Source organism: Dipodomys merriami, unplaced genomic scaffold, assembly GCF_024711535.1.
Source record: "Dipodomys merriami isolate MVZ:Mamm:240054 unplaced genomic scaffold, mDipMer1.0.p SCAF_9, whole genome shotgun sequence".
NCBI lineage: Eukaryota > Metazoa > Chordata > Mammalia > Rodentia > Heteromyidae > Dipodomys > Dipodomys merriami.
Window position 1 is genome coordinate 19555235 of NW_027206512.1, and position 20199 is coordinate 19575433.

Below are 20199 nucleotides of genomic sequence, written 5' to 3' on the forward strand. Positions count from 1 at the left end.
TTAAATTATTAAACTATATGTAATCACTTGGAAATCTGTTCACAAACTGTTTGGTGGAAGCAAAAACATGTTGAATATGTGCAATTCTAATCCTATGAAACATTGTATAGTACAGACATGTTTTTATCCAAAAGAGATGAACTGAGAAAGACTAGAATTTTTTTTTCTGACACTAAGGTTTGAACTCAGAGCCTTATGCTTGTTCAGCTGCTCAGTTCCACTCAAGCACAGCTTAAACTCTGGATTTTTTAATGGTTATTTTGGAGACAGAATCTTCCAGGCTTTTCTGTCTGGGCTAGGTAGAAATCACAGTCCTCTGATCCCTGCCTCCTGAGTAGCTAGGATTACAAAAAAGAAGCCTCTGGCCAAATAATTGTGCTGACTGAAACTCTTTTGAGGAATTGAACTCAGGGCCTTGTGCTGAAGCAGTTTACCGCTTGTGTCATACCTCCATTTCCGTTGAAATACCCTTAAGGAAACATTTTGAAACGAAACTTTTAAGCTTCAGAAGAAGACTCATTTCTTATGGGTGATTTGGACAGAACTCTAAGACACCAGTGGATCTAATAGCACACGTTGTTTCCTCCTAGCATGAAATACACAAGGGGCTGACTTTCAACAGAAATGAAGGTAAATATTATCATATATACATCAGTAACTGACCATAATCAATTAGTCAACTGCACCTCATCTGTTTCATTCAAGCTTATTTTGTTTAAAGTAGATGAAGAAAATCAAGCAATCAAATCAGTTTTCTTTAAAGGCCAACAATTCTTTGGATATCAAGTTCAATGTTTTCAGGAATGGCAGCTGGCTCTTCTCAGACATTTCTTCGATATTCAAGTACTACTAAAAGATGGGAGAAAAGGATTAAGAAAGAGAAGGGCCCAACTACTAAAGTTACTTGTTTCATGCTACTTCAAGATGGTTCATGCTACTTACAGAAATAGTGTTATTGGAGCTTTTAGCAGAACAATTCTCAATTTTTGACCTTAGAATCTACCTATACTAATGACACTTGTGAACACAACTAAGTTTTTTGTCAATTATATCAATTGACAGTTATAATACTAAATATTAGAACAGAGTTTTATGTTTTCCTACACATAGTGTAGGAGCTGAAGAGGTGTGGCCACTTCTACCTCAACCGAAAGATACCACAGAGAGCCTTGGAGTGAGGACTCCTGTAGAGTACTACACAAAATGTAGCTGTGGGAGTGGTTTCACTCAAGAATAGAGCCACTGTTGTGCAATTCCAGCCTGGAAAAATGTCTATAAACCTGTATGCAGCATATTTATGAGGGTAGGCTCCTCTTGAGCCCTGAAGAACCACTGGGTCATCATCCCTGTCCCAGCACAGGATGGAGCCAATGAAGATCATCCTCAAGGCTGAAGGTCTAACAGTTGTGCTGTCAGGTTTTAGACTTACTTAGGACCTCTTCTTTCCTATTTATCTCTTTTGGAATAGAAATGTCTATCCTCTTCTTGTTTTCACCAGCTCACAGGTAGAGTGCAATGTCCCTGAGTGTAGAGAAACCTGGTCATAACCAAGTTACGCATTTTCTCCGATTTAGTCTTTTTTCCTTTCTTTTTGAATTCTCACAAGTCTTTCTCTATTACAGGTATCTTGGATTCCAGGCACAACAGGTCTGATTGAACATCTTATAGTCATAGCTCTACATGGTGGATTAGGCAATGATGATCTACTCACCAGACCTCAATCAGACCAAGATGTCATGGGCCACCACAATGGAAACCCCTTATCTTTGCACTTCTTTCTCTTTCCTATAAAAACCAAGACTGCTGCAAACACTTCAAAGGTAGACTTCAGCTCATTAGCGTGGTTATGCCATAAATAAAGTTGCCTACCTGCCTTCTCTACCACATTATTTCTTTGATCAGTTTTCTGGGATGGGTGGATGTGCCTAGTCGATTGGGAATCCCTGGAGACAAGACTTTTACCCAACTCTTGTAAGCTGGTATATCCAGCCAGGAGCTTCCCCATTCACAAACAATTGCTACTAATAGCAATCCAATACCAAACAACAAGGACGGATTGAATGGGCCCATGTAGTTGTTCTAATTACTTTCATTTCAGGGACTTTTCTTTCCACTTTGAGCTGGCATTGGGTGTTTCCCCACTATTTAAAGCAGGACTTTATATTAAAGCCCTTGGAAAATCTCCAACAGTCAAGACTCACTCTTTTCTCATCTTCGTCATTTGAGATTGTTTAGGATATTCTGAAACTAAGCTACTTGTTTTGGCAGGGAAAATTTGAAAATGCAATAACTAGGCAACAAATAGAGTCCTGATGTTTCTATAGATGAAGCAGGGTATTTGAGAGAGCTCTACTATAGTTTGTGTAACAATAGGAAACACAAAATCTGTTATCAGAAAGTTCCTTCCAGAGACATCTATATATATGATCCACTTATAGCTATAAACCTAAAAAATATGATCATAAAGCTGTTGGCTTATGTATACACTAGACTTGAGAAATGGCTCCTAGTGAGTTGTTAAATTATTACACTATTTTACACTTGGAACTTTGTCAAAATTCAGGAAAATGGAATAAGATCCAGTATGCTCAATGCCTATGGGTTTAGTCAAGATTTCTCTAAGGAAGGGACCAATCTTATGATACAAGAAGGTCAGATGATAAGAAATATATTTAAGGGGAGGAATTATTAACTGGTTAAACCCCATAATTCCCTGATGCCCAACAGTTGTACCTACTTTGCACCTGTGCCAAATCCTTTTTCAGCTGCTAGAGACACCAAAACCATCAGGACAGATGCTACCTCCTTGATATGCAGGTGAATCTAAAATGGTCTCTCCCTTTCAAAGCTGTCAGGTTACTCAGTTTTGTCAGATACTTACCAAAGTGGACAAAGCAATTTCCAATGAGCTTGTGTCTTAAAATGACTAAATGCCCAAGATCAACCAGCAGGCTACTATTGGACATTTAAACCTCATTTTCTATTTCCAACTTATAAAGCTGGAAAAATTTAGCACTTCTTATCATGCTGATACCCAAAATGTATAGAAGTCTTTACCTACCTTTTTTCTCACAGCCAGTATTTCAAAACTGAAATATAAGCTTTGTTCAGTGGAATGTTAACTACAGATGAGAGGTAGTTTAAATCTAGTGAAGAAACTCTAATCATTCATCCTAAACATCCCAGATCCAATAGAAGCAGTGGTGCTTGCTTCTCTGAATGGGGACTCAAATGACAATAGTAAGAGCACTACTCTAAGTATATATTAGGAGGGATCCAAATAGCTTAAATAAGAAACAACTATAACAACAGGGAACTGAAGATGCCCTCAGCTTAGTTAGATTATATCAAAATTATTGGTGATATACTTATATTCAAAGTCCTAGGTCAGCATGACAAAGCCACAGCATCTCCCCTGACATGAGAAAAAAAAAGTAAAGAAATCTCAGCAGACTGTTGAACCCTTCTCAGTTGGTAGGTAGAGCTTAAAAATGAAAATTAAAAAATGAAAATTAAAGAAGCCAAATAATCCATTATCTTTGCCCAGATGTTCAGGGCTGGGAACTCAGAATTGGAGACCCTACCTGAAAGGGGATAGGTCCTTAAGGAAGAATTCTGTTCTGTCATCCAAACTCTCAAACAAAAAGAATCAGCTCAATGATCTGAAGCATTCCTTGGCAGGAGTTAATAATGATTTAAGGCTAAGGAGGCCTGAGACTCCCACAACACTTTCATATCAGACATTTCCCCAAAGATTCCCTTGGTACAACTGACAGTGCGAAACTAATCTATAAGCTTCCTGCTCAACATAGGGGCTACATACTAAGTTTTTAATTACTCTCTGGATTAAAAGGGTCTAACTTGACTGTATGTGGCATAGGAGTATTATCAAAGTCTAAGAGCAGACTTTCTTCCAATCATTAGAGTAGAGCCTAAGTGACTTGCAACTAACTCAGTTGTCTATATGAGCAGAACATACAGCCCATTATTAGGGACTTGCTATGAATATTTAATGTTCAAGTAATCTTCCCAGAGAAACAGCATATATAAATATATAAAGTGACAACAGAAGAGGCACTTCATCTCTAGCAGGTGATCTAGACACTGTGGGCCAATGCGATCCCAGGCAAGACTAAAGTATTTGTCTGTTAAAGATCTTTTGAAAGAAGGCATATTAACTCCTCATTAAAGCAATACTCTTTGTAACAGAAGGTACTTGAGGGAATTCAACCCATTCTTCAAGAATTTCTGCAACTCACTTTCTAATACTACTGTTTTAGCAGTTTTCAAAGCTTAGATCTAAGGAGTCTTGTTTGTTTCAATATTTACAGGCTATTAATGCAATTTTCCAGGTCATTCATTCTATAGTGCCTCATTCTTACACTCTCCTAAATGCTTTGCCAATAAAATGCTAGTGGTTCAGTGTCCTTGATCTAAAAGATGCTTTCAAGTGGAATGCAAAAAGCAAAGTCACGGGTTTGTCTTGCAAAGATCTCCAGTCACAAAATCACAAAAACACCCAACAGTGTGGGGATGTATATCCCAACACTTAAAAATCTCACTCACTGGGGCTGGGAAGGTGGCTCAGTGGTAGAGCGCTTGCCTTGCATGCCTGAGGCCCTGGGTTCGATTCCTCAGCACCACATAAGAAAAAAGAAAAAAGCCAGAAGTGGCGCTGTGGCTCAAGTGGTAGAGTGCTAGCCTTGAGCTGAAGAGGGACAGTGCCCAGGCCCAGAGTTCAGGCCCCATGACTGGACCCCCCAAAAAAAAAATCTCACTCACTGTCTTTGAAAAAATATTGGCTAGAATTTCAAGAACATTGTGAGTAAACCAACAAAACCTACTGCAACAGGTGGATAACTTAAGTCAAACTTAAGAACCAGCCCAACTTAAGAGCTTTGCCTAGAAAACATTTAGACTCAACCACTTGGCAGAATAGGGCTCTAAAGCATCTTCTTTCAACAAAGCCATGTGACTGACAAGAAAAAAAGATCATTGCCAATATTCAGGTTCCCAGAGCTCAAATAACTACAGGGATACTCACAGATAGCAGGCTAGTACAGAATAAGGATATCTGACTTGGGTATTATAGCAAAACCTTTATAGGAGGTTGTAATTGAGACTGATCTTGGATCATTAATCTGGACCACAGAATACTAAACTTCCTTTAAAATTCTTAAGGAGTCATTGATGTACACTCCTACTTCAGAGCCACCCAAGGTATATAAATGTATGTGTACAATCAACAGCAAATTGGGCTAAGAGTTCAAATGTGGGGAGAAGTTCCCTAACATGTAACTTACTTTTCATAGTAACTAGATCATACAGCCAAGAGCTGGCTTCCTTGTCTCCAGAAAGAACTAATCACTTGTGATGTGCTAAGCCCAGCTGAGATATTTACACTGAGGCAGCTAGTTACTTATGTAAAATTACTAGTTGAACAGCAGATTATTAGATAAATGTAAGACCATCTTACAAAAGGGAATGTTACTACACTGTTGGTGGGAGTATAAACTTGTTCAACCACTCTGGAAAGTAGTATGGAGGTTCTGCAAAAGACTAAAAACACAGAGCTCCCCTATAACACAGCAATTCCACTCCTGGGCATTTACCCTAATGATCACAAACAAGGCCACACTAAAGCTTCCAGCACAACCATGTTCATTGCAGCACTATTTACCATAGCAAAGATATGGAACCAACCTAGATGCCCCTCAGTAGATGAATTGATCAAGAAGATGTGGTAGATAAACACAATGGAGTTCTACGCTTCCATCAGAAAGAATGACATTGCCCCATTTATAAGGAAATGAAAAAATCTGGAAAAAAATTATATTAAGCAAAGCAAGCCAGGCTCAAAGAAGTATTGGTTTCACAGTTTTCCTCATTTGTAATACCTTGAATATATTATGATATTCTTAACAGGAGATCACAATGGCCCTATTACTAAGTGTATAGGACCATATATAATGAAGTATATCAAAGTGAACTCTAAGAATTGGAAACAAGAGGTTCTTATTATGTCCTATTTGCAGCTATTTCTATTTTTTCTGTCTGTTTAGTATTCTGTACCCTTTGTCTTATCTGATCTGTGGCTTACTGGCCCCAGAGACCAGCTTCATCCTTGTAGAATTACAGGTAGAAGTTCTAGAAAAATATAGCAGCTGATTTTTGTTGTTGTTGTTTTGTTGTTGTTTTGTTATTGTAAAACTGCTGTACAGAGGGGTTACAGTTACATAAGCAAGGTAATGAATACATTTCCTGTTGAGCATTGTTGCCTCCTCCTTTGTTTTCCCCCTTCCATCCTTTCCCTCCAACCTCCACAACCACACTCCCCCACCCAATTGTAAAGTTTGTTTTTCAACATTGTGTCTTGTACATCTCATTGTTACAATGGGTCAACCTGTATCTTTTTTTTCTACTTTTTTTTTTGCGAAAATACTGTACAGAGGAGTTACAATTACATGGGCAAGATAATGGGTACATTTCTTATCAAGCATTGTTGCCTCCTCCTTTGTTTTCCCTTCCTATCCCTTCCCATCTCCCCCCCCCCCTTTACAGGACCTCCTATCTTCCCCCCTCCCCCCCACGGCCAAAGTTGTAAAGTTTGTTTTTCAACATAATGACTTGTACATCTCGTTATTGCAATGGATCCACCTGTATCCCTATTCAAATGATTTGTTTTTTCCCTTCCCCTCCACAAATTATACCAACATGAAATACAGTGAAAGCAGGGGTTATATCGTGAGGGAGGGACATAAAAAGCAACAAAGAAATCATCTTATAAATATGTTAGAAACTATCACATGAAAGAAAAAACATTTGAATACTTACCTTGGGGTTCATTTCATCTAACATCAACTTATCTGACCTTTTCTGCTTGTCTCAGACATATACTAATTATTGCAAATAAGGGAAACCATGGGGCCTATGTTTCTTTGGGCCTGGCTTACTTCACTTAATATAATTTTGTCCAAGTCTTTCAATTTCCTAACAAATGGGACAATGTCATTATTTCTGATGGAGGCATAGGATTCCATTGTGTATATATACCACGTTTTCTTGATCCATTCATCTACTGAGGGGCATCTGGGTTGGTTCCATATCTTAGCTATGATAAATAATGCTGTAATAAACATAGTTGTGTTGGTAGCTTTAGTATGGTCTTGTTTGTGATCATTTAGATAAATGCTCGAAAGTGGGATTGCTGGGTCATAGGGGAGCTCTATGTGGAGTCTTTTGAGGAACCTCCATACTGCTTTCCAAAGTTCAACCTGAATCCTTATTTAAGCATTTTGTTTTTCCCTTCCCCTCTCCAAATTAGAGAAGTGGATATACAAGATACAGAGCACCGACATCAAATTCAGTGAAAACAGGGGTTATACCGTAGGAGCGAACATACAAAGAAACAAAAAAATCACGTGGTACATTATAAATACATTAGAAACAATAGCAAGAAAGAAAAAAGATACTTGTGTCCCTATCTTGGGGTTCATTTCACTTAACATCATCTTATATGGTCATATGTACACATGTACATGTACTATACATGTCCTAGTTATTGCATATTAGGGAAACCATGGGACCTATGTTTCTTTGGGCCTGGCTTACTTCACTTAATATAATTTTTTCCAAGTTTTTCCATTTCCTAGCAAATGGGACAATGTCATTCTTTCTGATGAAGGCATAGAATTCCTTGATCTATTCATCTACTGAGGGACATCTGGGTTGGCTCCATATCTTACCTATGATAAGTAATGCTGTAATAAACATAATTGTGCTGGTAGCCTTAGTATGGCATTGTTTGTGATCATTTGGGTAAATGCCCAAAAGTGGGATTGCTGGGTCATAAAGGAGCTCTATGTGGAGTCGTTTGAGGAACCTCCATACTGCTTTCCAAAGTGGGTTGAACACGTTTACTCTCCCACCAACAATGCAGTAGAGTTCCCTTCTGGCCACATCCCCTCCAGCATCTGTTGTTATTAGAGTTCTTGATTATAGCCATTCTAACTGGGGTGAGATGGTATCTCAATGTTGTTTTGATTTGCATTTCTTTTATGGCTAGGGAGGTTGAACATTTCTTCATGTGTCTATTGGCCATTCTTATTTCTTCTTCAGAGAAGTCTCTCTTTAAGTCTTTAGTCCAGTTATTTATTGGGCAGTTGTGTCTTTGAGGATTTGTTCTTGGGGGATTAAATTTTTTGAGTTCTAAGTATATTTTAGATATGAGACCCTTGTCTGTTGTATGGCTAGTGAAGATCTTCTCCCAATCTGTGGGCTTTCTATTGATCTTGCTAGCTATGTACTTTGCCATGCAGAAGCTCTACAGCTTCATGCAATCCCATTTGTCCAACCTTTCTTTGATTCGTTGTGCTTCTGGGTCTCTATTAAGAAAATTTCAGCCTGTGCCCAAGAGACCTAGGGTTTCTCCTATTCCTTCCTGTAATGTTTTCAGAGTGTCTGCTTTGACTTTGAGGTCTTTGATCCATTTGGAGTTGATTCTGGTGCAGGGTGATATATCTAGATCTAGCTTTAGTTTTCTACAGGTGATTAACCAATTTTGCCAGCACCATTTACTGAAGAGACTGTCTTTCTTCCATTCTATTTTTCTAGCTCCCTTATCAAAGATTAGGTGGCTATAGGTCTGTGGGTTCATTTCTGGGTTTTCAATTCTATTCAATGGTCCTGAGGTCTGTTCTTGTGCCATTACCAAGCTTTTTTGATTACTATGGCTTTGTAGTAGAGTTTGAAATTTGGAATTGATATTCCTCCAGCACTGTTCTTTCTGTTAAGGATCATTTTTGCTATTCAAGGTCTTTTATTGTTCCATATGAATTTTGAGAGTGCCTCTTCTATTTCCTTGAAGAATGAGGTTGGAATACTGATAGGTATCACATTGAATTTGTAGATAGCCTTGGGAAGTATTGCCATTTTCGTGATGTTAATCTTTCCAATCCAGGAGCTTGGTAGGTTTTTCTACTTCCTAAGTTCATAGCAGCTGGTTTTAACCAAAGCTCACAGGTCATCACCCTCTTGAACAAGATTACAAAAATCCATGGAGTGGCTTTTCCAAATCAGATGACCTTAAATACCTTGACCATAGCCCAAGAAGTGCCTATTATTTTAAAAGAATGCTGGGATTATTTCAAAATATAACTGAAGCCGTTTAAGGTCTTAGATTACCATATTGTTGCTGTTGATGCCTTCTCTATAGATTCTTTGGTAATTAAAGGCCTTTCCCTTGTAAGTGAATTCTAAATGAAAGTATGTTTTTCTGGATGCTGGTTGATTTACTGCATTTGTAAAATTGATACTCCTACCATTAGAACCAGCATGGTAGCCAGGCACTGGTGGCTCATGCTTGTAATCTTAGCTACTCAAGAGGCTGAGATCTGAGAATCGTGGTTCAAACTCAGCCCAGGCAGGAAATTCCATGAGATTCTTATCTCCAATAGACCACTCAGAGAAACCAGAAGTGACACTGTGGCTCAAGTGTTAGAGCACTAGCCTTGAGCTGAAGATCTGAGGGCATTGCCCAGGCCCAGAGTTCAAGCCCCATGACTGACAGAAGAAGAAGAAGGAGAAGGAGAAGGAGGAGGAGGAGGAGAAGAAGAAGAAGAAGAAGAAGAAGAAGAAGAAGAAGAAGAAGAAGAAGAAGAAGAAGAAGAAGAAGAAGAAGAAGAAGAAGAAGAAGAAGAAGAATCAGCAGGGTAATTGCCTCTCTTATATTTTTTAGAAGGTCCCCTAGTCCAAAATTCCTATACTCATCCTCCATCAGCAGAAAATAACTATGGAAGAAAAGACCTTGCCCCCATCTCCAAAGAATTAGAATGATGGCTCGACATTGAGTATTTGAAGAAGGGTCCAGGCACTGATATGGCTAACTTCTAGCTCTGTCTTTTTTCCTTCCTTCTGATCTCTTGAATCTTTTTCCCAACAATTACCTAGAAACCTGGAAAAACAGGCTTGGAGGATAAGCGTCTTAGTCTATCAATTAGGACTCCTGGGACAACCTTTGTCCTAGCTCTGGTAACATGAGAATGACATATATCTTTAGGGCTCATTCATATGTGGTTTGGATTATATCTAGACACAATTCTGGACTTTGGACTTTTGAGTTGATATTGTTGGCTGTTGGAACTATTGTCCTGGAATAAATGTATTTTATAGAAGAAAGGAACCAGACGGGGCTGGGAAGGTGGCTCAGTGGTAGAGCGCTTGCCTTGCATGTCTGAGGCCCTGGGTTCAATTCCTCAGCACCACATAAGAAAAAAGAAAAAAGCCAGAAGTGGCACTGTGGCTCAAGTGGTAGAGCACTAGCCTTGAGCTGAAGAGCTGAGGGACAGTGCCCAGGCCCAGAGTTCAGGTCCCATGACCGGACCCCCCCCCCCAAAAAAAGAAAAAAGGAACCAGAATTTTTGGAGCCAAGAATCTTTTGGATTAAGCATTTTCCCTCCAAATTCATACATTGAATCTTAATGGCCAATATAAGAGTAGAGGCCACTGATAAGTGATAAGGACATAAGAGTGTTCAGCAAGAAACATGACACCTGGAGAAGATATGGAGTCACTGGTGAGGAGAATGAGCAAGAAAATAACACTATTAACTTACTGAATTAGAATTGTGGAGTCAATTCTAGAAAAGTCACTTTTCTGTCATCGTATTATGTCTAGCCTTCGTCATTGGATAATTCTATAACTGTTCATAGTGTCTCAGTCCAGTTCAATTTAAAACTCTTGCCATTGATTAAGGTTTGAGGTGAAGACTAGAAAGGAGGTAAGGCATAAGGGTTTCCTGAGGTTGAGGTTCAATGCATTACTAAGTATGTTCACCTGTCTCACTACTCTGTTTTAATTCCAAGTATACAGTCAAGAAAAGTGGGGAGGAGGAACCAATAGTCTTCTTGCTCACTTAGATCCACAGCTGCAATCTTATACATGTGTTCCTGCTTCTCTGGCTGGCTGGCTTCTACATTTCCTGAGAGCCATATTTCCTGAGAGCCACTTAGTGAATCCATTGGAAGACTTGTAGAACTATTGTCTGAAACAGGTTTTCTGATTCTTGAAACCAGATCTAGAAAACTTTTTCAGATGGCTAATAAACATATACATCCTAGTGTGAAAAAATGAGCTATCAGATTAATTCCATGTTTTGACTAGGCAATTAACAATGAGAAGCTGAGATGAGGAATGGAGTTACACATAGCAGAGGTTGGCAAATGAAAGCCCCAAGGACAAAATCCAACCTACCATCTACCTCCTGTGTAAGGTTGGTTGGAATACAATCATTCATCTCACACATTTTCTACCATTACTTTTGCACTCAACAGAATAATTGACACAAATACCACAAGCCATGCAAAGCCTAAAATGTTTACTCTCTGAGGCCTTTCAGGAAAAGGTGAGCAACCCAAGCTATTGATTCATAATAGAGTCCTTGATTTCTGTTTCTAGTTCTTATGGCTATGCCCTTTAGTCATACATTAAGTCCATAATTTGAAGCTGCTTGACTGGGGCCTATGCCCTGAAATATAAACAAGGCAAAAGTTAGATTTATGAAAGCAAAAGGTTATTCCTGAGAGCAAAGTCATTCATTATTCATTGAACTGCACTACTTTCCCCCCACAAAAAGCCTAAGTGAAATTAAACCTAAATCAACTTATGTCATACTGTTTGATTAACTCCAAGAAAAACGTTTTTAACAATTCAAGTACTTAAAAAAAACATGTCCACTAGTAACCTTTAAACATAAAAATAAAAACATATTTTTTTCTGCCAACCAGAGCTTCTGATCAACATAAGAATCAATGTTTTTACATGTATTTAAGTGACATCATTGTTGTCAAAAGCAAATAGGATTTATATTGGGATAAACATGTAAAAATATACACAGAAAGAGTGCTATTTTGAAATATTAAAAACATAGCCCACAAACTTTTTTAGTCCGCTAAAGTTTAAAGACTCCAATTTGGAAACTATTATCCAAAGTTTAAGGACTTCTGGTAAAAACTTCCAATTTAAGCCAGACTTCTAATGTCACCCCAAACCTAGGGTTGAAAGTAAACATGTCTGGATGGCTCTCTAAGTTGCCAGCATAGAGCTTTGCTGGAAGGGAATTCTACAAAGATTGCTTGATTCCAAGTTCCAAAATTTATTTTGTGCCATTCTCACCTCACTTCAGTGAGAAACACTTTTCTAAAGGTGAAATCACTTTGTCAGAATAGTCTACATTTTTCCGATCTCTGAGTTGGAATTTATAATGCTTTATGTTGGACATCAAGTGTTGCTCAGCTTAAGCATGCTTATGTCAGAGTGTGTATTTCACCCTACTTGCCAGCTGGTAAGCCAGCGTCTGACTGTTTCATTGGTGCCAGCTGGATATAAAACTCTTGGATCAGGAGACAAAGGATTTTTGTTGCTTGTGGCACAACATCCAACATAAACATCATGTTGGCACCAGTTCCATACTCCCCATACAGCCATGAGGATGATATAGAGCAGGTAGATGTGCAGCATCTATAGCAGTGCATTTGTGTTTCTGCCAAGGATCTTGAAAATCCATCATTTATGACTTCAACCCTCAGTTGCTCACTGAAAATATAATCCTGAGAAATGGTCCAGATAAATGACAAGGACTTTGTGTTCTTATCATGGTAGACTCATATATATATATATACATATATATATATATACACTCATATAAACATATATATACATATATAAATATATACACATATGCATAGGAATGCTTAAGGCCTACCATAGATTGCTTCTCAGGGTGCACTTGTATTACTTCATCTAACATGTTTTCAATCAATCTCTCTGGCTTCAATCATTTGGGTGAGAAAGTTTGTTCTGACTGTTAGAATTTAGGAAGAAAGAAGTACTTCACCATTAAAACTTGTAACACTAGAGTTGATGACATTTTAGTGTGAAGGTCTAAAGTAATCAAAAGTAGAAAGAACACTAGGATGAAATGGACAGCGTAGTTTAAAGGATCATGGCTGAATTTTGCTTTTGTTTGAAAAAAGCAAGCTAGCTGGATCAGTAGAAGCAGAGCATAAAACAGCATGGTTCTGCCTACTTCAGTACATGTCTGGCCTTCTTCCTAAGCCCATACCAAACTGTACAACCCAGACTCGGAAGCCACTATATTTTGGTTTATCCTCCTAGCTGCCCAAGTAGGGAATCTTATCTGAGCTTCAATTAAAATCTAATTCATAGAGGTTGATTGGGTGCCAGTGAATGAGCAAAAGCAAGTTTGAGTCTCTATCTCAGACCTAAAAGAATCCAATTCACACCTAAACGTAATGGATGCTATGTCTAGCCTACACAGGAGTGGGATTGAGTACAAAGCTCTTCATATGTCATCTTTGAAGCTGCTGTCAAACTTTCCAGAATTCAGTCTCAAGTCCATAATATGCCCCATATAAGAATACCATTATATATGGGCTGGGAAGGTGGCTCAGTGGTAGAGCACTTGCCTTGCATGCCTGAGGCCCTGGGTTCGATTCCTCAGCACCACATAAGCAAAAAGAAAAAAGCTGGAAGTGGCGCTGTGGCTCAAGTGGTAGAACGCTAGCCTTGAGCTGAAGAGCTGAGGGACAGTGCCCAGGCCCAGAGTTCAGGCCCACAACTGGACCTCCCCCACAAAAAAAGAATACCATTATATAAATTGTTTTCAGGCTTTCAAGCCTATGGTTATTCACACACAAGTGTAGTTAAGAGAACATTTCAAACCCCTCCCTCAAAAAGAACATGCCTGAGGTACAGATCAAGTACAGGCAAGGAACCAGAGAAAAGTTGAGCTTCAGAATATTCCACAGTAAAATGAGACTTTATCCAGAAGTTCCGCCTCAGAAAGCTCAACATCAAGACCATAGCACAAGAAACCAGCCATCCTCAGCTCCAGGAGTGGCCTCATAGGAATCTTCCTGGCTACTAAATCCCTCATGTATGGTTGGCAATATTTATTGAATGGTCAAATGTCATGGGACTCACTAGAGCTATATAGAATTTTCAGGATAAATTGATGACTGAATGAAAATTGATTGGTTTTCCCACATTGGTCCTTTCCCTCAATATGTTTGTTGAGGGAAGATTTCAATATTTTTTTTCACAATCCAATCCAAAAGATTAAATAAATGTAAAAAATTTCAAAACCAATAGCATACATAATGCTGAAGTCACTTCCTTGGATCATTTTTCTTCTTTCCCATATTTTATGTAGAACATTCATTCATTGAACATGAAATGACTTGGTTCTTACATACAAGAGTTTCACTTGGAGCAGACACAAGGAGACAGATTCCTTGCTAATGAGGACTTTCTGTGGTGACAACTTCTATCTCAAGAGTACATTAGGTAAGAAACGTACATTTGAGGGGATATAAAAAGATGAATTTAAAGACACATAAATATGATTTTTTTAACCAGAAGTCAGTAAGAATAAGCTTTCTATTACAAGGGGAGATTACCCCCATCATAATAATTCTGACATATTCTTTCTGGCATGGAACCTAAAAAGTATGAAGTACCAAAGAATTACCTATCTGGTGGTGTTTCATTAGCTATAGTTTCTGAGCACTAGTATAAAAGGTAGTCTGAAGAGTTAAAAGCGGTTGATGTCAATACACACTGCTGCTCAGAAGGCTACTACTTAGGTCATTCCTATCCCATCAATGAAATCTTGTATGGGGAAGAAATTATTTGCTATTAAAAATGGAATCCCTTCCTCAACACATGCGCAAAAACACTTGTCAGTTACACGAATGTCTTCAACGGAAATCTTAATTTTTGAATCAAAGGTATCCAAGGTAGGCAGACAGGGGAGAATCACCAGCCTACGTGGACGGATATTTGGGATGAAATCAACTGCCCCATGGGCACTTGGGAGATGTGCTACTCAGAAAAGGAAGAGCATGAAGAGGCCCCAGGGCCTCGGGGCCATATGTTCCTACCCATCAGGCCAGTTTGGTTCTCTGCATGTGATGGCCAAATATGTTAAATACAAATCTAAAAGACAAGTCTTAAGCAGGTGATAGTAACTCTGTGTAGGAACTTTTTGTGTGCCTATTATTTATTGCTCTGGCAATTGTGTATGAAATTACCTGCCTCTTCACAACAAATTGGAGAGAGACTCCACAAATGGGACTACCTTAAACTAAAAAGTTTCTGCACAGCTAAAGCTATAGCAACCAAGCTAGAAAGACAACCAACTAATTGGGAAAAAATATTTACCAGCAGTATATCAGACAAGGGGTTAATATCCAGTATATACGGGGAAATCAAGAAACTAATCCCTCCCAAACCTAACAAACCAATTACTAAATGGGCAAGGGAACTAAAGAGAGACTTCTCAGAAGAAGAGATAAAAAATGGCAAAGAAACATATGGGGAAATGTTCACCATCCCTGGTTGTGAAGGAAATGCAAATAAAAACAACCCTGAGATACCACCTTACCCCAGTCAGAATGGCCCACATCCTCAAGTTAGCCAACGGCAAATGCTGGAGGGGATGAGGAAAAAGAGGAACCCTATTACACTGCTGGTGGGAATGTACACTAATACAACCACTTTGGAAAGCAGTCTGGAAGGTCCTCAGAAAGCTAACTATTGACCTCCCTTATGACCCAGTCATACCACTTCTAGGCATCTATCCTGAACAACAGGAACCAGTATACAAGGACACATGAACCTCCATGTTTATTGCAGCACTGTTCACAATAGCCAGGATATGGAAACAACCCAGATGTCCCACCACAGATGAATGGATCCAAAAATTTTGGCATCTATATACAATGGAATATTATGCAGCCATTAGAAACAACAAAATAATGGCATTTGCAGGGAAGTGGAAGGAGCTAGAAGAAATCATGTTGAGCGAGGTAGCCAAGTGCAAAGAGACAAACGGCACATGGTCTCCCTGATAAGTGGATGTTAAATTAAAAAATTAACAACAAAATTAACAGGACTTAGGAAACAAAGGACTTACACTCTTCTAGTCAAATCACTACTAAATAACCCCCATGCTTCTGATCACATGTATGGTATATATGTGCACACCAGAGGGAAACCAGGAGGATGACACAGAACTAGAGGGAATCAGGGAAAAACATATAACAGCGTCACCCATCAGCTGCACTGGACATTGACTAAAATGAACTAAGCAACTCAATGGCAACGATGGGAGGGAGGGAACAAGTGGGAAAGAGGGAACAGCTGATGCTATGCAAAACAAAAGAACTGTACATATCACCCAAAGTGGAAAAAATAACTGTATTGCAAAGCTCATAGAACTCATAAATGTTATAGACCATGATAGACAATTTGTCCTATGAAAGTTAGAATGTGTCTGTGGCTTTAACTAAGCATCACTATTCCACAATACTATGAAATTTGGGAAATTATGTAACCACTTAATCACAATAAAAAAATAAAAAAAATAAAAAAATAAAAATGCAGCTGTCCGCAAAAAAAAAAAAATTACCTGCGTCATTTTTGAAGAGGAATATTTTCTTCTTTTACAATGGCAGAAGTCCATGCAAGATTTGTAAACAGTAATACAAAATACTGTAAACATAACAGAGCTTGTACAAAACAGAAATCCAGATTTACAAGCAGGTAAAAAAAACAGAGGGTAGCTTGCTTCATAGAAAGTTCTCCCTCCTGTGCCAAGGGATAGATAGATTTTATATATATATATATATATATATATATATATATATATATATATATATATATATATATATACTGTTGTTTGTTCTTTTTTTTTTTTTTTGGTCAGTTGTGGGGCCTGAACTCTGCGCCTGGGTGCTGTCCCTCAGCTCTTCAGCTCAAGGCTAGCGCTCTACCACTTGAGCCATAACATCACTTTTGGCCTTTTCTGCTTATGTGGTGCTGAGGAATCAAACCCAGGGCCTCATGCATGCAAGGCATGCACTCTACCACTGAGCTACCTAGCCTTATACTGTTGTTCTTGTTTGTTTGTTTTAAGATGACAAATATAATCCTGAGCTGAAAAACTGGGATAGGGGTAGAGCCATCTTTGCATACAAAGTACCCAAAAGATGCCTTACTGTTTTCTTTTCTCTAAGGATGTTCCACTGCCGCAGACAGCTTCGAAGTTGACTTTGGAGACATTTATAGTGTCGTGTGGCGCCCGGGTCTGGAGCCCGGGGCAGCGCTTGCCACAGAGGCCGATGCACGAGCATCCTCTGCTTCTTCCAGCTCATCCTGGAGCTCCTGGCTGACCCTGAACTGCAGGGCTGCAGGAGTGAGCCACTCCTTTGGGAAGCATCTCTGGAGAAAGGGGGCTACAGGAGCCGAAGCAGGCAAGTCGATTGATCCAGCGAAGAATCTCTTTCCCACAAGGAATCTCTGATAAAGCTGAAGAAAAGTGATTGCAGTTTTTACTGCATTAAATGATAGGCATTGCCTTTCTATTCGTTTCCCAGTTCGTCTACATTTTCCCCCTATATCAGCTTCTATCAGTGCTCCCTAAAGCAAGAGCTTCTTTAAATTTAAATCTGTCTCCTAGTTCAGAAGCATTTCCTGGGGAAATTTCAAATATTCCAGAAAAAGAGTACGGATGGCCACCATAAGCAAATTCTCTGCCATACACTTGAATTCCTGAATGAAAAACTCCAGTCCCAAGAGGTGAGATGTATTTGTTCATCTAGTACAATTGTACCACTAACTGATTGGCCCCCATTCTCCCCAGCACTGCCTCTCTCCGGGGCCTGCAGGGCCGGGCTGCTCTCATCTGGACGTCTCCGGGTGAGGCGCTTACAGGCGCCTCTTCAATAATGTTTTTAAAGCTCTAATCTCCAAACCACATTAAAGACATAGTGATAGTTTTGCTTCCACTTAGGGTACAGGAAGCCATGAGCGACTTGTACCCATCCTTATGGTGAGAACTGGCTCAATAGTCCGTAAAATCCTAACTCTTCTTGAATCCTAAGATATACAGTAGAAAAGCAATGAGGTAAACTAAATTCCAAAGATTAGCCGGTTCCAGCATACATTCTTGTCTCTCCTTGAACAATTTTACCTTTTTAAAACAGATTAAGGTGGTCTGCGGGTCTAGCCAGATGACAGGTTCTATGAAAGGAAATAGGGCAAATTTTATGCCAATCCATCTCACAGGGCAATGTCTTATAATGGTTGCAAAAACTCTAAAATTTAAATTAAAAGCATATTAAATCTAGCAACATTCAACATTGTACTGAAGGGCTATTAGTTTGTAAAGAGGTAAAAGTCATTCTTAAACAACATAATCTACAAATCTATTCCCAAAGCATCTACAAAAACTTGAAATCATTAGATATTGGCAGAGGATAAGAGGTCAATAGAATATCTCATTTGGGAAATTCAGGTATTTCTAAAAGTGCAAATTAACAAAATAGCATCAAAGTGAAAATACAAAGAAATAAATTTAACACTGATGCAAAATTTCTATGCTGAATAGTATAGTATACTTTCACCAAAATTGAAGATCTAGATAAATGGGAGGCTTCATACTATTCACAGGTCAGAAAGCCCAGAATTGTTGAGATATCAAGATACTTACTGAACTGACTGATAAGATTCAAACAACCTCAGGAAGAAGTAACAACGCTCGATAGGAAATGTACTCATTACCTTACTCATGTTACTATAACTCCTCTGTACAGTATTTTTATAATAAAAAACAGATATTAAAAAAAGATTCAAACAACGTCAATCAATACCAACAGGCTGCTTATTGTAGCTGCCTATGCCTGTAATTCTAACTATTTTGGAGACTGAGAATGGAAGGATCATGGGAAACTGGGCAGAAAAGTGTGTGAGACCCCATTTCACTCAATAATCAGCTGGGCATGCTGACATGTACCTGTCATCCTAGCTATGTCAGAAAGCATAAATAGGGGACTTGCAGTCCAGGACTGCAGGCAAAAGGCAAGACTTTATCTCAAAAATAACCATAGCATAAAGGGCTGGGGGTATGGCTCAGGTGACAGGGTACTTCCTAACACACAAGGGGCTCTGAGTTCCAACCTCAGTGCCATTGGCAGTCTGGCTCTTCAAAAGTATCCAGATATAATGTATCTATATGAAGTTTTTTTAAAAAAAAAAAACCAGACAAACCCTGGGAAATAGGAAGTTGCTGACTCTCTCTTCACCTAAACACACCAAACATACAGGTATTTTTTGGAATCAATTTCATTAGAGACTAGTTGAGAGTCTCCATCAATGGGGCAACTGAGAAAAACCCCCACACGGGACAGAGAAGAGGCTCCCAGAGGCACAGACCCTGGCCCCAGGCCCTGCACCTTAACATTGGCAAAGATCCTTCAAAGCTGAGCTTCTTCCTGTGGGAGGGTTTGGACCTCACACACAGTGCTTTCATTTTCTCTGGGGCAGTACTGGGGTTTGACTCCAAAGGCTTGTAGTTGCTGGGCCAGCACTCCACCCCTTGATCCATACCTCCAGCTGCATAATGCCTTAAATTCTAAGGTTCCTCAAAATTTAGCTCTTAAGTCACCAATTCTGGGACAGAAGGGGGATTGGGCATTTGGGTAAATAAACAGTACTTTCTATGGCCACTCGTGGGCTGTCACTAAGCAAGCACTTTACTACTCAACCACATTCCCAGCCCATGAAGAAGGCTTAACCCACACACTGAGCACTCTAGCTGTCAGCTTCTGTCCACAGAGCTACATCCTTACATCCGAGCTCTTGGAGAAAAGATGGCTGGAAGACACGCACCTCTATCTTCATTGGAGGGAGAAGTGTCTACACAAGTACACAAGCAAATTTCAGAGATTTCATTTCCCAAGAACAGTGTAGGCAAGGAACTTAAAAGTGTGTTCCTCCATTTTTCTCAGAAGAGGTTTGTGACACACTCTTCCAATGGCTAGTCTGTGGACTTGATTCTCATTTCTACCAGAGCATCAGAAGGGAAGACAAATGTTAACCCTCCTGCAGCCTGAGAATTAGACTGGTTTCTGAAACCAGCTTCTAACACTCAAGCAGCTAACTCCAGATCCCTCTTCAGCCTTGGGTAAACTTTATGCCATGAACTGAGGGCCTCAACTTTTACTACTTAAATCTCTTAGCTCTGAGAGGGAGTAGACATATGTCCTAGATCATAGAACAAAACATGATTTTCATTGGACAAACCAACACTTCCAAGGAAATATTCCTCTTAGTGAGGGA

At 39.2% G+C, this 20199-nt stretch overlaps 1 long non-coding RNA gene and 1 pseudogene across 1 annotated transcript in view; one reads left to right on the forward strand and one right to left on the reverse strand.

Annotated features, from left to right (window-relative positions):
* Positions 1 to 1838, forward strand: part of LOC138820963 (uncharacterized) — a 38472-nt gene extending 36634 nt beyond the window's left edge. Inside the window, exon 3 of the long non-coding RNA XR_011370022.1 lies at positions 1623 to 1838. This is a non-coding gene — a long non-coding RNA (uncharacterized lncRNA). The remainder of the gene's footprint in view (positions 1 to 1622) is intronic.
* Positions 1839 to 17142: 15304 nt separating this feature from the next.
* On the reverse strand, positions 17143 to 17713 carry LOC138820797 (deubiquitinase DESI2-like; annotated as a pseudogene).
* Between the last annotated feature and the right edge of the window lie 2486 nt (positions 17714 to 20199).